This window comes from Bison bison, unplaced genomic scaffold, assembly GCF_000754665.1.
Source record: "Bison bison bison isolate TAMUID 2011002044 unplaced genomic scaffold, Bison_UMD1.0 scf7180017864205, whole genome shotgun sequence".
In the NCBI taxonomy this organism is placed as follows: domain Eukaryota; kingdom Metazoa; phylum Chordata; class Mammalia; order Artiodactyla; family Bovidae; genus Bison; species Bison bison.
In genome coordinates this window covers 3,754,471-3,771,450 of record NW_011494777.1, presented here as the reverse complement: position 1 = coordinate 3,771,450, position 16,980 = coordinate 3,754,471, and the positions used below count along the sequence as shown (strand labels likewise).

The 16,980-nt window shown below is 43.1% G+C and overlaps 1 protein-coding gene across 1 annotated transcript in view; it reads right to left on the bottom strand.

Moving 5' to 3' along the window:
• The window catches only part of OPCML (opioid binding protein/cell adhesion molecule-like), a 527,809-nt gene that overhangs the window by 206,153 nt on the left and 304,676 nt on the right, over positions 1–16,980 (bottom strand).

The following is a 16,980-nucleotide window of genomic DNA, read 5'->3' as shown; positions in this document are numbered from 1 at the left end:
ACTAGACAAACCTTTGATGGCAAAGTAATGTCTCTGCTTTTGAATATGCTATCTAGGTTGGTCATAACTTTCCTTCCAAGGAATAAGTGTCTTTTAATTTCATGGCTACAGTCACCATCTGTAGTGATTTTGGAGCCCAGAAAAATAAAGTCTGACACTGTTTCCACTGTTTCCCCATCTATTTCCCATGAAGTAGTGGGACCGGATGCCATGATCTTCGTTTTCTGAATGTTGAGCTTTAAGCCAACTTTTTCACTCTCCACTTTCACTTCTGCCATAGGGTAATTTTTTTAACAAAGTAAAAGATGAATTTTTTTTTTTTTTTCTTTTCAAGACAGTTTTTAGGTTTCTAGTCTTGGGTTAGAAAATATGCACCTTACTACTACTACTAAGTCACTTCAGTCGTGTCCAACTCTGTGCGACCCCATAGACAGCAGCCCACCAGGCTCCGCCATCCCTGGGATTCTCCAAGCAAGAACACTGGAGTGGGTTTCCGTTTCCTTCTCCAATGCATGAGAGTGAAAAGTGAAAGTGAAGTCGCTCAGTCGTCTCTGACTCTTAGGGACCCCATGGACTGCAGCCTACCAGGCTCCTCCATCCATGGGATTCTCCAGGCAAAAGCACTGGAGTAGGGTGCTATTGCCTTCTCCAAATATGCACCTTAAAACTATATATATATATATATAGTCTAGGTATATATAGGTATAAATTTTCCTTAGAGGTTATTTTGTTATTTTAACATTTAGTAAATTAATCCATTTTATAAATTAATTTGGATTACTTTATTGAGATAAAATTTACATATCATAGATCTTAAGTGCATAATTTCATGCATTTTGAAAAAAAATTATATTCTTAGGTAACAACCATCTAAAATAAGCAGTGAGTTAGATAGCATATTTAAAAGCAGAGACATTACTTTGCCAACAAAGTTCCATCTAGTCAAGGCTATGGTTTTTCCTGTGGTTATGTATGGATGTGAGAGTTGGACTATGAAGAAGGCTGAGCGCTGAAGAATTGATGCTTTTGAACTGTGGTGTTGGAGAAGACTCTTGAGAGTCCCTTGGACTGCAAGGGGATCCAACCAGTCCATCAAGGAGATCAGCCCTGGGATTTCTTTGGAAGGAATGATGCTAAAGCTGAAACTCCAGTACTTTGGCCACCTCATGTGAAGAGTTGACTCATTGGAAAAGACTCTGATGCTGGGAGGGATTGGGGGCAGGAGGAGAAGGGGATAACAGAGGATGAAATGGCTGGATGGCATCACTGACTCGATGGACATGAGTCTGATGGAACATGAGAACTGAGGGAGTTGGTGATGGACAGGGAGGCCTGGTGTGCTGCGATTCATGGGGTAGCAAAGAGTCAGACACGACTGAGTGACTGATCTGATCTGATCTGATTTCCTCACAAAGTTCCCTCATAACTTTCTTCCATTAGAAGTGAGTATTTTTATTTCTATCACCATAGACTAATTTTACCCATTTGAATGACATCTATATGGCCTCAAAGAATATATGCTTACTGTGTCTGACCTCTTTAACTTAATCTAATGCTTCTGAAAATTTTCTCAGTAATATATATACTGGTAGTTCATTCTTTTTAAATTTTTTTGCAAAGTAGTATCTCATTGTATGAACACATCATAATCTGTTCATCTATTCTCTAGTTAATATATATTAGGCTTCTCTTGTAGCTCAGTCGGTAAAGAATCTGCCTGCAAGGCAGGAGACCAGGTTCGATTCCTGGGTCAGGAAGATCCCCTGGAGAAGGAAATGGCAACCCACTCCAGTATTCTTGCCTGGAGAGTCCCAAGGAGAGAGGGACCTGGCAGGCTACAGTCCATGGGGTCACAAGAATAGGACATGACTTAGCGACTAAACCACCAATGTATATTGATTCTATTTCCAGTTTGTTGTTATAAAGATTAAGGCTGTTATAAACATTTTCATATCTGCCTGGTATGCGGGAGACCTGGGTCCAATCCCTGGTTTGGGAAGATCCCCTCGAAACGGGAATGGCAACCCACTCTAGTATTCTGGCCTGGAAAATTCTATGGACAGAGAGTCCTGTTGGGCTACAGTCCATGGGGTCACAAAGAGTCGGACATGAATGAGTGACTTTCACTTCACTGCACTTCACTTCAAACATTGTTATACAAGTCTCTTTGTGGGCATATGTTTTTGTTTTTCTTGGGTAAATACCAAGGAGTAGAATTTCTGGGTATTGAAAGAGATGCATCCTAAACTTTATAATAAACTACCAAATGTTTTAAAAAACACTGTACTTTTTATACTCCCACAAGCAATGCACGAGCATGACATATTCTACGTTTTCATCAACACTTGGTGTTGCCAGTCTCTTCACTTTCTGCCAGCCTACTAAGGCGTCTAGTGGTGTATTCTCTGAAGTAGGAGAACACACTCACACACTCACACACATATACACATGCATCCTTTTTATTTATCCTTGTAACAACACACTCTCTCACATTACAACTGTACTTCACAAACACAATGACTACACATAAGCCATGATTTCTTTACTAATCAGAATAACACGTTTTCTACTGACACAAATAACAATGTAATGAACATCTTTTTACACTGACATTTGGGTTTTAATCATTTCTTTAGTCAAAATTCACAGGTGTGTAATCACTATCTTAGGAATAAGATTGTTTCAGTGGTCTTGGGTACAAACAGCACATTGCTTTCTAAATTAATTTATACCCCCCTGATAACCTATGACAGTGACTTTTCCACCGTAACTTTCCCACAACGTTTTTAACGTCAATGTAATGACTGAAAAACAGCACTTTGATGCATAATAACTTCCTGAGTGAATTAGTTTATTTTTGCATACAAGCATGTGTTAAAAAATGTCATATCCTCTTTCAAAATACCTATTCTTATTTTTTTTAATTTATGAGTGTCTTTTATTTTCCTTAAATCAATTATCATTGCCTATTTAGGGGATAATGATATTAATCCTATGCTTAGCATATTTGCAGTCAATAATTTTTTCCCAGTTTTCTTAACTGTTTGATTTTGTCTTAAATAGAACAACTTTCTGCAGAGTAAAGGTGACAACACGACATAAACTGAAGAATGTGATGAACCCAATGTTGCACCTGGTGCCAATTAAAAAAGCAAAATAAAGCAAAAATAATTTTTTTAGATGTTTCTGACATTTTAAAAGGATTTTGTTGGTGTAATCATCTTCAGAGTAACCCCTAATTTTTATATACAATAAAACATCACTAATGCAGATTATGCCAAAGCCTTTGATTGTGTCGATCACAATAAACTGTGGAAAATTCTGAAAGAGATGGGAATACCAGACCACCTGACCTGCCTCTTGAGAAACCTATATGCAGGTCAGGAAGCAACAGTTAGAACTGGACATAGAACAACAGACTGGTTCCAAATAGGAAAAGGAGTATGTCAAAGCTGTATATTGTCACCCTGCTTATTTAACTTATATGCAGAGTACATCATGAGAAACGCTGGGCTGGAAGAAGCACAAGCTGGAGTCAAGATTGTCGGGAGAAATATCAATAACCTCAGATATGCAGATGACACCACCCTTATGGCAGAAAGTGAAGAGGAACTAAAGGGCCTCTTAATGAAAGTGAAAGAGGAGAGTGAAAAAGTTGGCTTAAAGCTCAACATTCAGAAAACGAAGATCATGGCATCTGGTTCCATCACATTCATGGCAGATAGATGGGGAAACAGTGGAAACAGTGTCAGACTTTATTTTTCTGGGCTCCAAAATCACTGCAGATGGTGATTGCAGCCATGAAATTAAAAGACGCTTATTCCTTGGAAGGAAAGTTATGACCAACCTAGATAGCATATTCAAAAGCAGAGACATTACTCTGCCAACAAAGGTCCGTCTAGTCAAGGCTATGGTTTTTCCAGTGGTCATGTATGGATGTGAGAGTTGGACTGTGAAGAAAGCTGAGCACCGAAGAATTAATGCTTTTGAACTGTGGTGTTGGAGAAGACTCTTGAGAATCCCTTGGACTACAAGGAGATCCAACCAGTCCATTCTAAAGGAGATCAGCCCTGGGATTTCTTTGGAAGGAGTGATGCTAAAGCTGAAACTCCAGCACTTTGGCCACCTCATGGGAAGAGTTGACTCATTGGAAAAGACTCTGATTCTGGGAAGGATTGGGGGCAGGAGGGAAAGGGGACGACAGAGAATGAGATGGCTGGATGGCATCACCAACTTGATGGACGTGAGTTTGAGTGAACTCCGGGAGTTGGTGATAGACAGGGAGGCCTGGCGTGCTTCAATTCATGGGGTCTCAAACAGTCGGACATGACTGAGTGACTGAACTGACTGAATGCAGATTAAACTATACTAGAGATGAAATATAAGTTAGCTGATCCTATTTCAGGGCATGCTTGTACACAGGCATAAGGAGGAAGTTTATTATACTGCAGATCTCTATAAATAGGGGGAAGAGCACAGCAAGGAGGCCACATGCAGGAGGACCAGAGTCACTCAGAAGGCAGATGGAGTGTGGATAAAGCAAGGTAGGGCAGGCAAGGTTTTGGACTAGCCACGCTAAATAATTTCTGTAGGGTCTGGAGTGTAGGTACCATCCTAGTTGGCTGGTACCTGGCCCTGTGATGATTAGGGCAGGCAAAGAGTGGCCCTAAGCAGGAAATCCTGCACCTATTGAGCAGATGCTCTATACCTGAAGCATGAACATTTAAGACCAGGAATCCTGAGTACAACACTCCCCCCAACACCCCCGCTGTAAAGACCACTGGAGTAATTTGGTTTGAATTCTTCTTCTTTTTCCCCTTAGAGGACACTTAACATTTTACCTACAGATTGAGTGAAAAGTGAAAGTGAAAGTTGCTCAATCGTGTCCAACTCTTTGCAACCCTATAGACTATACAGTCCATGGAATTCTCCAGGCCAGAATACTGGGGTGGGTAGCCTTTCTTTTCTCCAGGGGATTTTCCCAACCCAGGGATCAAACCCAGGTCTCCCACATTGCAGGCAGATTCTTTACTAGCTGAGCCATCAGGGAAGCCCCTTGTGTAAATCCAATCAATTCATTTGGGATGATAGATTTATTTATCTCTCACATTGCTGCCATAATAATTCTTTCAATAGATATACAGCTTTTTCTTGTCATTTATGTATCTTATATTTCCTGTTGCTAAGTTCTTTAAGCAATTCAATAACCATTTCTCTGTAGTCTGACACCAAAATATTCTCCTAATTGCAAAATATATATAATGGATCTGCTTAGTTTTCTTTCTAGATTTATGGTTCACTCTCTATTTATAGCCTTTCAGTGTTGGCAGGTGTGATGTTTCATCACTTGAATATATCATAAAATGAGTTGTTTTTAAAAGAGTGACTATATATATATATATATATATTTCCTTTAAAACGTTCTGTATGTCAGATATTTTCAGAAAAAGAAAAAAATGTGAAAGTGAAGTCGCTCAGTCATGTCCAACTCTTTGCCACCCCGGGAACTGCAGCTCACCAGTCTCCTCTGTCCATGGGGATTCTCTAGGTAAGAATACTGGAGTGGGTTGCCATTTCCTTCTCCAGAGGATCTTCCAACCCCAGGGAATGAACCTGGGTCTTCCACATTACAGGCAGGTTCTTTACCATCTGAGCTACCAGGGAAGCCCACATGTCTCATATCACTGAGCAATGAACCAGCTATTTGAATTCTATACACACTGCTGCTACTTCTGGTAGATTCGTTTATTTAGGCCATGTCAAGATGCCCTTTGTAGATCATTATTTCTAAGAAGAAAGCCTATTAATACAGATAAGCTGATTTTTCATTTTTTACCAGACCTTTCCCATATCTTCTGTTATACTTTATCTGTATTCACGATAAAGTATGTATTTTTTAAAATCAAAATCTAGTGACATTAATCATATTTCTCTCCCAGCAGAAAATCCTTCTGTGGTTTCCCAATTCCTTATCTGCGTATTGGATTCCCCATAGCATCTGACTTTTGCCTTTTTGTCTGGCTTTATCGCTCCCCATATGTTCCTGCCATGCAAAGCTCCTTAGCATTTCTCAAATAGGCCAGGCTCTTCCACAAATTCAGGCCTGCCATGTCTGTTCTCCCCTGTCAGTTGGAATTCTTTTCATTCACCCTTCCAGAATCTTAGTGTCAACCGTTCTCTAAAATGTTCCCAGCTGTCCCTATAAGGGGGTGACTATTTCCTTTTCTAGGCTCTATTACACCCAGTTCATACATGTATTAAGATGCCTGAGATACACTGTCTGTTGACATCTTTGTTTTATTTGTACCAAAGACTATAAGGTCCTTAAAGAAAGGAACTGCGTAGAACCTGGTGCCTCCCTGTCAGGAGGAGCTCAATGAAGGAATCAAACGGAGACAGGTAAAGAAACACCTAAATAAAACACAACGCAGTAAGTGCTGCAAGAGAACTGTACCCGATTTGCAGCGAAAAGACAGCTCACAGCTTCAGTGGCCTGTCTGGGAGCATTTCAAATGGCCATGAAGATACCTAAGGATGGCAAGTTAGGACTTGTGACAGATGCCTGCAGGCAAGGCAACGGTCCCGTTTAGTATTCACGCCACACACACCTGTTCGCGCTCCCCAATGCCAGGTACCATGCTGGATGCTGGGCTTACAGAGATGAAAGGCCCAGTGTCTGACTCCAAAATCAGAGCAGACACAATGCTAAGCAGACGATGACACGTGTGGTTCTAGCACAGTGGCATATGCATGGGATATGGCAGCTTACAGAAAGGTCACCTAACTTACCTTCCAATTTCAGAAAAGCTCCCCTTTCTGAACACAGGACACCTGATCTGCATCCTGAAGGCATGCGCAGGGATGCTACCACCAGAGGCACCAGTTCCTGCCTTGGCTCCAAGACGTGAAGATCATGGTGATGACTTAGAAGCAGGACAGGAGTCTGGCTGATCTTAGGGCTGGAGTAAGAGGAGACGCTGGAGCCAACAGAAGTCATCAAACCCTGCTCAGATCCCAGAAGACTTTCCATTAATAAAACGTACACCTTTTCACATGCCCACTCCATGCAAAAGCCTACAAGAGCTCTCCCATGTGACATCAGTGTTTGCACAACTTAACACAATACTGCAAGGTCACCATGACGTCTTGTGAAGCAGAGACTGAAAAAGGTGAGGCAGGAGGAAAAGCAGAAAAATTGGGGGGATCTTGGTAAGAAGTAATCACGTGTCTTGAGGCACTGGTTTCAAATATTTTTTAAAGGGTATTTAGGTAATTTAAAATACTAGAAATATGGATTTAAGCACATTGGTGATTGTATTTGGAGGAATAAGAGAGAAGGGGGGAGTCTGAAATATGGTTCCCTAATTTCAGTAGGGATTATTATTATCAGATAAATTATCCACTAAATCTGAATTTAAATATCAGATAGTGTTGTTCAAATGATACAAACTTTCAGTTATGACAAATAAATACTGGGGTCTAATGGATTGCATGGTGATAATAGTTAACAGTTCTGTATTGTAATAAAAATATATTGTACACTCAAAATTTGCTAAAAGAGTAGATCTTAAGTATTCTCATCACACGAAAGGAATAGTAACCATGTGAGGGTGTGTTATGTACATCGAATTATCACACGAAACTCCTTGAATACATACAATTTTTATTTGTCAATTCTACCTCAATAAAGAGGGAAAAAATAAAAGGACAAAAACAAAATCATTGAGTAGATATACTTAAACTAAAAAATGATCTGTTACTTTTCTGAAATTAAAATTTAAATGATGTTCTATTGCCACTACTCAACCCTGCAGCTCTCCTGGGTGATAATATAGACCAGAAAGAGGAAGAAGAGGAGAGGAAGGCAGTCACAGTGCTAAGGGGGTCCTGCTGGGCTGTTGAAAAGGAGCTGATCAACACCTGTCTGTGTCTGGCAGACAACCGCTGAGAAGTTCAAGAGAAACACGCAGACTCTGGAGCTACTTAAAGTAGAAGCAGTGAGATCAATCTGAGGCCAGGCAAACTGCATGAAGGTGGGCCCTGGACAGGATCTCCTTGAAAAGTTATACTGAGGCAAGGCATCCTTGAGAGAGAACCAGAATGATACAGCAGGCAGGTAGATAGCTTAAGCAGAGAGCAGCATGGGGGTAGGGGGTAGGGGCAGGGGCCACGTGGCAAGAAAACACTCATCTTGCAAACAGTGGGGGTCTTTGGGCAGACAAACCAAAACACGAACCTCTGGACTGATTGGGCTTCCCTGGTGGCTCAGATGGTAAAGAATCTCCTGGCAATGCCTGCAATGTAGGAGACCTGGGTTTGATCCCTGGGTCGAGAGGATCACAGGGTTTGCAGACTGACAAGAAACCACAGCTTTGGGGTGATAAGTGTCCTGCTGCTGCTAAGTCGCTTCAGTCGTGTCCGACTCTGTGTGACCCCATAGACGGCAGCCCACCAGGCTCCGCCGTCCCTGGATTCTCAAGGCAAGAATGCTGGAGTGGGTTGCCTTTTCCTTCTCCAATGCATGAAAGTGAAAAGTGAAAACGAAGTGGCTGAATCATGTCCGACTCTTCGCAACCCCATGGACTGCAGCCTACCAGGCTCCTCTGTCCATGGGATTTTCCAGGCAAGAGTACTGGAGTGGGGTGCCATTGCCTTCTCTGATAAGTGTCCTAGAGGCAGGCAAAGAAAGTGGGAGAAGGCAAGAATCTCCAGCATTCAAATGTAACCCATGGCTCATTGTGCTCTTATTACAATAAAATTAGCCTTGAGGATATGAAGCTCCCATCATGCACTGAGGACATGACACTTCCCATTAAGGCTAAATAAGGACAAAAATCTCTTCTCCCCTTGGGAAGACAGAGCTGTGATGAAAATCAGGGAGTAGGACCTCAAACCCCTCCATCCCCAATGACTATTCCATCCCATTCATTTCTATGCCTCAGATAACCAACTTGCCAAAGAAACTCAGGGCAGCTGCTCACTTGAGTCTGCCCGCTCTCCTCTTCAGTGGGCCCTATGGCTTAAACAAATCTTCACTATGCTTTCTTGACCTCCCTGTCTTGCCTATGAATTCTGTGATAAGATAAAAGCCTACCCTTCAGTATCAGGAAGGAGTGAGTAGGGGCATGCAGAGACCACAGGGAGTGAGTGACCTTATAGAATCAAGAAGGTTTCTATCAGAAGAGAGTGGCAAACAGCTTCAGAGCCTACTGAGGGGTGAAGTATGAGAAGAATCACGGCAGCTACTTGGATGTTAATTGTAACCTTGACATGAGTGGTTCCCACAAAGTGGGGCAGAAACCACTCGTACGTGCTCCTTCTACCTCCTCTGGTCTCCTAAACATGTGAACTACTTGCTGAACTCATTTGGCTGTACCTGCCTTCATGTAAATCATAAGGTTATTATTTCCATGAGAGGGTAGTTTTCTTAATTGATAGGTTCAGCCTTGCAAATAAATTATGAACAACAGTTAGAACAGTGAATTGCAAATATTTATTGAGTGCCTGCTATAATCTAGCCAAAATGCTAAGTGCTACGGTTAGGCTAAAACAATGCCGAAGTACCTCCTAGCTTTACTGAGTTTGGAGTCTGTAACTCGTGTAAGTACCAATATATGTTAAATTGAAAAGAGCAATCTGTCCAACACAACTAACGGTCATCAAATACCAACTTTTTAGTGTGTGCATAAACTCAGAAATTTATTTTGTTTCTGGCAAGGAACACTTGGGATGGATCAGTGAAAGCGAAAAGAAATCTTTTCTTTCTTAAGCAAAAGACTCATTATGAAAAAGTGATTTGTTTTTCCTGTAACATCTTCAAGTTCTAACCAGTCCCAGCCGTCCAGATTGACCTTGTATGAGGAAAGCTGGACCTAGGCGTACGTGAGCAGCAGCAGCCCTGGGGTGTGCCTGCCCACCCACCCGTTTTCAGGGTACATCGAGTGATGTATGGTACCTGGCCCTTCCAGATTTTCTCGTTAAAACAGTGTATATAATAAAATGAAAATAACGATGTTACACCTACTGTGTAACCACCTGTCAGTAAATTTATGAACAATTAGAAAATGAAAGTACTTTCCAGGGAGCAATTTGTAGAAGCAATAAAATGCTCACTTTTCAGAAATATAATAGGACAACAACTTTTCTCTTTTTTTCCCCCAAAACAGCTTTTGCAGTAATTAATCAGTTCTGTTTTGCTGTTGTTTTTAATGTCTCAGTTCTTCCAAATACACCAGGCAGGCACAACTGTGGGTGATGAAGGAGCCTTTTAATGTCTCCAGCTGACGGGGAACTTGGAGCTCAGCTCTTTTACGTTCCACTGGCAGCCACGCCTCTCTATAAACCAGGGTGTATGCATGCTGTCTCCAGGGTTTTACTACTCAGACACAGATGCTGGCACCTTCCTTGTGGAGCAAACATTCAGTCCAACACAACCCTACACGATGAACACGCTTTTTCCCTTTAATTTGATATGTAAGTGACCCCAGGTATCCATGCAATGTCCTCAAGCAACAAATCTGGTCATAATAACTCCTGAAATGTCTATGTGCTTTGTGTTGGATGAAATCTTTCTTCCAGATCAGTCCATTCAAAGGACTTCCAGAAAGAGCATCAGCCTTCACTTACAGCAGGGGAAGATGAGGCTCAAAGAGAGAAAATGAGTTGCCCGAGCCTTCGTAGGATGAGACATCATGCCCAGGTTTCCGACTCTACTCCTCCTTGCCCCGTGGTAGGAAGAGACGATTCAATCAGGTTCACGCTTTCAGCCTGGATCAACAGAAGACAGGGCACTACAGACCCTGAACTAAACTGTGGTACCTTGGACAGAGAGGGAGAACTCTCTTCCCCGGACCGCAGGGCTCATCCCAGGGCATAGAATCCCAGAAGCCCTCTGGTCATCTCCATGGACATCCTGGGCTGGACCTGCCAGGACCATCCTGGCTGCAGATGAGCAGGGGATGGTTGGAGCCCTTGACCTTCCGCCCTTGAAAACTCCCATTCCGCAGCCTTGTTTCTCTTCAGAGCAACTGGTTAGCCCCTTTCCTTCTGCCGTTTCACCCCTTCCTTTTCATCTTCTTCGTTTTTATTTTTCATCTCAAGTGCTTCTTTTCTCATGCTTTCCCTTCCTCAGAGGCTTGTTACAGGTCGCATGTTTCTCTCTCCTCCTTTTATGCTTGGCCTTTTTGTAGGAGGCTCTCTTTCTTCCTGTCTTTGTTTGTCTGCCTCCTCTTTCTAGGCTGCCTCCCCTCTATTCATGGCAATTTTCCCCAAGATCCTTCTCTTGTCACTCCAGGGATGTGAATTTTGATCTTTTCTGCTGGACTAAAGCTTTGTCATCCTTCTGTGTTTTCTTTGTGAGTCAGTTTTTTCCTCTTATCACTTTTCTTGGTGCAAAAAGAAAATGTCTTTTAGCAGTTTATCTGATCCATCTGGTGGCTTGCGTTTTGACCTAAATGTTTGCTCTCCCTCTGATAATTCATTATTTTAATTATAGCTGTGAGGGCTCTAGGGCTGGAAGAAGACAATGGGTCGTCGTTTTTCCAGTCACTGAAAACCCTTTTTTGTAGTGTCTACAAATTCCATGGAGGACAAACTTATTCCATGTCTCCTAAACAAAAGATTTTAATGGACAAATCCCCAAACTGTGGGTTTTGATGCTCTGTATCTTTATGTTTTCATAGCAGCTGAGATTTGCTTCATAAAATCTCAGGAAGGGAAAGGTTTGGTGTGTGTATAATTAAGGTGTAACTTAGATACAACAGAGAGATTTAAAATGCACAGCCAAGATGAACCTGTATATCTGTATTCATCAATATAGCCACCATATAGATCAAAACATGAAACACGGTCTCATTCCAGAAGTTTCCATCATCCCCTTTCCTAAGGGGCCAAGGCTTCTTTGGTGGCTCAGATGGTAAAGAATCTGCCTGCAATGCAGGAGACTCAGCTTTGATCCCTGGATCAGGAAGATCCCCTGGAAAAGAGAACAGCTAACCACTCCAGTATTTTTGCCTGGAGGATTCCATAGACAGAGGAGCCTGGTGGGCTAAAGTCCATAGCATTGCAAAGAGTCAGACATTACTGAGTGACTAACACTTTTTCCTCTCAAAAAAAAGTGTCACAATTACAACACTCGAATTCCGTATAAATGGAATTCTATAAGAGGTACGATTCCATGCAAGGCTTCCTTTGCCTAACACAGTATCTGTGACATTCCCCTGTGTTTTGGGAGGTCTTAGGAGTTTCTTTTCTTTGTTACTACATAGTTTTTCATTGTATTTATTCCATAATCTATCCATTCTCTTGGTCAACAGTGTGCTTTCCAGTTTGGGGATATTCAAATAAAGCTACTGTGAACATTCTTGTTCATGTCTTTTACTGTACATATACACAGATCTCAATTGGGAAAATACCCAGATGTTATTTGGGGGCCACATTTATATTTGGCAGAAATCACTAAGTGATTTTCTAACATGGTTGAGCCAACTTCAGCCGCAGTATATGTTTCAGCTGATTCCCATCCAGTGTTGTCAGTCTGCTTCAACTGTCCCCTTCTGGCCAGGGTGAGAGGAGGTTAGGATTGAAAAGGTAACTACACCAAATACTCTTTCAGAAGCTATGCCTACCGAGCACCTTCAACCGCCCCTCACATTCTCTTGGCCTCCTTGACTCGAACACCTTCAGCTGCCAGCCTCTGCTCCCGTGGCTGACCAGCACGGGTACCCCTGCATTTCTGCCACCTGCATCTGATAAGCTGAGCCTGCGAGGTCTCTGGGTCCTCAGACACTTCTGACCTCAGATGAACGCTGTCCAGGATGTGGGGTCTGCCTCCCTGGCAGTGGCTGCAGGGGGCATACAATGCAATCCTGAAGTCTGAGGAGCTTACTCCCTGCAGAGTAAATTTGCACGAAGGAAGGCAGGGATGGAGGGAGGCAGGAGTCAAGTTGGGATCCCTCTCCATCCTGCCTGATGATGGGCAGTTTCCAGGCACAGTTTCCAAGCACCAGCTCTCCTTGGAGCTGGTCTGTAGACTCCAGCGCCACTGAGCAGAAACACTGCCAGGTCGCTGGCTCTGCCTCTGACCTGCTCATCACTGATCACTGCTCATCAATTATCTTTATCCAACATTGACCAACCACACCCTCCTATGCTTTCCATCATTCTCTTCATTCCTCTGCCTTCACTTTCTCTGCCCTGGGGTTTGCCACAATACAAAACATCAGCATTTATTCTATGCCCCTGGATCTATTGCTAGGTTAAAACACTTCTGAAGATTTTAAATGGGTTTGGTTGATATTCTTGACCCATCCAATTTCTAGAGAATTGAGGTGTGAGGGTATTAACGGGGAAACCAGGACCAAGAGTGGGACAAAATACAAAACAAAGCCAAAGGCAAACCATCAACACTTAGCTGAGAGTATGGATCTCTAAGCCCCAGTCCCCTATCTGGCTCTGAGATGCAATTTCACATCTTCTTAAAGCTTTCAGGATGTACTACAGTACACGTGTCAAAGATAACTCAGTTTAGGGAGAATTAATATCAAATATTTGTTCATGCTGTTGTCTAGCTGCTAAGGTGTGTCTGATTCTTTGTGATCCCAAGGACTGTAGCCCGCCAGGCTCCTCTGTCCACGTGATTCTCCAGGCAAGAATACTGGAGTGGGTTGCCATTTCCTCCTCTAGGGTATCTTCCTGACCCAGGGATCAAACCTGTGTCTCCTGCATTGGCAGGAGGATTCTTTATGACCAAGCTACTAAGAAAGATGATGTCAAATAGAGTATCATAAAATTCATTGCCCAGTACTTATTACTCAACAAGATTGCTTTTTGTCCCCTTTCCAGCAAAGAAGGGTATACTCTAGAATTCAGAAATATCCTTCTTTTTCAATATTATCCTGATTATCATCCCATTATCACTAACATTTAAAAAGGAGTGAACATCCTAAAATAGATTTCATAGGAGATGAATAAAGAATAAGATAGTAAACTAATTAGGCTGTCCCATTCGGGGCGGGGCGGGGGCATGTCTTCCTCTTTGTTATCAGCTGATTTTGCCCGTGTTTCATGCTCCTTTCTTCCAAGCCACCTACTGAGTAACTCTGGTTTCAACTCGTCCTGGTGCCAGTAGCCTTCATCTGTTCATTCATCACTTATTCATCAAGCGCCTATTAGATGCTGGGCACTGCACTTGGTGTCAGAAATGAAACTGTGAACATCAACAGCACAGTTTCCACCCTAATGGAACTTAAGGCTCAGTGGGAAGATATATATTTATTATACAATTAAAAGAAAAAATGTATGTAATGATGCAAGAAGTGTTCTGAAAAGAGAACGGAGAGGCTATGGAAGGGACAGGCATGGCCGGGAAGGTGAGAGAAGATGAAGGGAGTGACAGATGAGAGGAAATATGATGGATGATGGAGTAATGGGGAGGAGAGAACATTGGGACATAGAACAGCAGATGCAGAGACCCCAGGAAGGAGGGAACGTGGAAACACCCAGGACAGAGTGAAGAACACCGTGAGTGCCTGGAGATCAGAATCCGATGGGAGTGTGTTCATCATTGATCAAGGTGGTGCCTGATCAGTGTCGGATACAGATCAATGACGAATAGGTTCAGAGGCAGAGCTGGCGACATGACAGGTGTTTTTGCTCAGTGGTCCAGGAAGTTTACAGATCAGCTCCAAAGCGAGGCAGGGAAGGGTCAGAGCTCTCAGGGAATGTGGGCCACCTCAGGGATGTTTGTAATCTTACTGCAAACAGTGCACAGTCAGGTAAGTCTATAGAGTGCACGTGCAGGGTGTTGATGATTAGACTCTCTTAGGAGATCATTGCGGCTGCACGGGCAACGGAGCATGAAGCAGGGAAGATGTGGAGGGGGATCCAGGGTCCGGTGGGGAGGAAGGGATGAAGAATTCTTGCTTAATGGGTCCAGAATTAGGGATGATTAAAATGTTCTAGAGGCTGATAGTGGTGATGGTTGTATGATATTGTGAGCGGGCTTAGTGCCTCTGAATTACAGACTTTAAAATGGTTAAAATATTACATTCTTTCTTGTATCTAATACTCTTAAAAAGTTGAAGGACAATGTGGATATAAACCTTACTAGGATTTTGTAGTAATTCAAGTGAGTGACAATGGTGTGTTGTCCTAGATTATTGGCTAGTAGAAGTGGAGGGAGGTGACTAGATCTAAGACATACTTTTGGTGACTGATGAATGGGTTTGGTACCACAGAGATGGGCTAGCTACTCAACATCTACCCTTCTCTTCTTGGACATACAGCTGGACCATGTTTCTAGCCAGAGGAACAGAAATGAGTAGAAGTGCTGTGCATACTTCCATGAAGCCCGGACCATACAACAAACAAACACACAAACAAATACAAGCCCTTCCTCTAACAAATCCTCATCTTTTTATGCCCATCTTTACCCCCTCTCCAGGCAGCCTAGATATCTGTGGCCAGAGGTGACACTGACACCATGTTCTTAAGGGGGCAGAGTCTCAGCCAAGCGTTAGCCTTGAAGGATGCCCAGGAGCCTGCAACTGCCCTCCCTCTGCTCCCAGGTAACTGGAATTTCTGAACAAGCAGCACCCTTTTATTGTGTTAAGCCACTGAGCTCTTGAGCTCTGAGAAGCTGGTTACCTCAGTTGGTATCTGCAATGGAATTAATTATGTGCTCCCCGCTTCATGTGTTGAAATCCTAGCTCCCACCTCCATTTGACTGTTTGGAGTTGGGGCCTTTAAGGGCGTAATTAAGGTTAAACGAGGTTGTCTGTATGGGGCCCTGACCTGAGAGGACCAGTGTCCTTAAAAGAACAGGAAGGGACACGAGAGCTTGCTCTACGTGTACACACACACAGGGGCCATGTGAGGACACAGCTGGAAGGTGACTGTCTACATTCCAGAAAGAGTCCTCACCAGACCCCAGCCCTGCTGGCACCTTGATCTTGGACTTTGGCCTCCAGACTGTGAGACAATGAGTGTCGATCATTTAACCCTCCACCTGTGCTATTTTGTGCAGCAGCTCCAGGAGACTAAGGCTGTCCTGTTCGCTACAGGGGCTGAGGACACAGGCCTCTAGAAGGATGCTTACGGCTCTGGTTCAGGGAACTAGACGAACAGTGATGCCAAACCCCAAGAGCAGAGACGCAGGTGCGTGATGGACGTGAGTTCAGTTCCGGACACGTTGACTGGGAGGTGCCCCCACGACAGCCCAGAGAAAATATCATGTCAGTCTGCTGGCAAAGCACAGCCGGCCAAACCTAAGTACGCTTTCCCGAGTGCTCAGTGTAAACAGTTGTCTCTAGTTGGTTCATGAGGGTATATTCTGTCTCCCCTCAAGAATGAAACCTTCCCTGAACATGTCTTCTTCTCATAATTCCTAACACATCACGGATATAACTGACATTCAACAAATGATGAAGTAGTTTAACTGATTTTTTAAGAAGCCGTTGTTTGCTATCCAGGAGATAAAACCCACCTGGAATATCTTAGAATGTTTAGGGTAAGATGGACCAGTAGGTCAGCCATTCAGCTGCTGCACCATTCCCCTGCTGCTCCATTCCCCAGAGTGTTCCCTTAATTAATGAAAAGGGAAACTCCATAATTTAAGAGTGACTCTTCTTCCTTGTCAGTGTCCTCTTTTCCCATTAAAAAAAATACAAAAGTAGGGCAAACTTTAGAATGAAAGTGCGGTTTGTCTTAACTCTGTTCTGCAAACATTGTGTGTTAGCATCCCCATCGCACATTGCAGGCTCTCAGCTTGGCACAAGCCATCTCTTCCCCCAAGGCTTAGAACACAGTGGGAGGAAGCATAGGTGTAACCCTACGAAAGGCAGATCTGTGTTATCCTCTGTCTGAAGCAAAGTGCCTAATACAGGTGTGGTCCTCAAGACTTGTCACGGAACACGGTTTCACACAGTCGGTGTTAAATATTCAGTGTGTGAACAAACGAAACAATGGGCAGACTACAATATA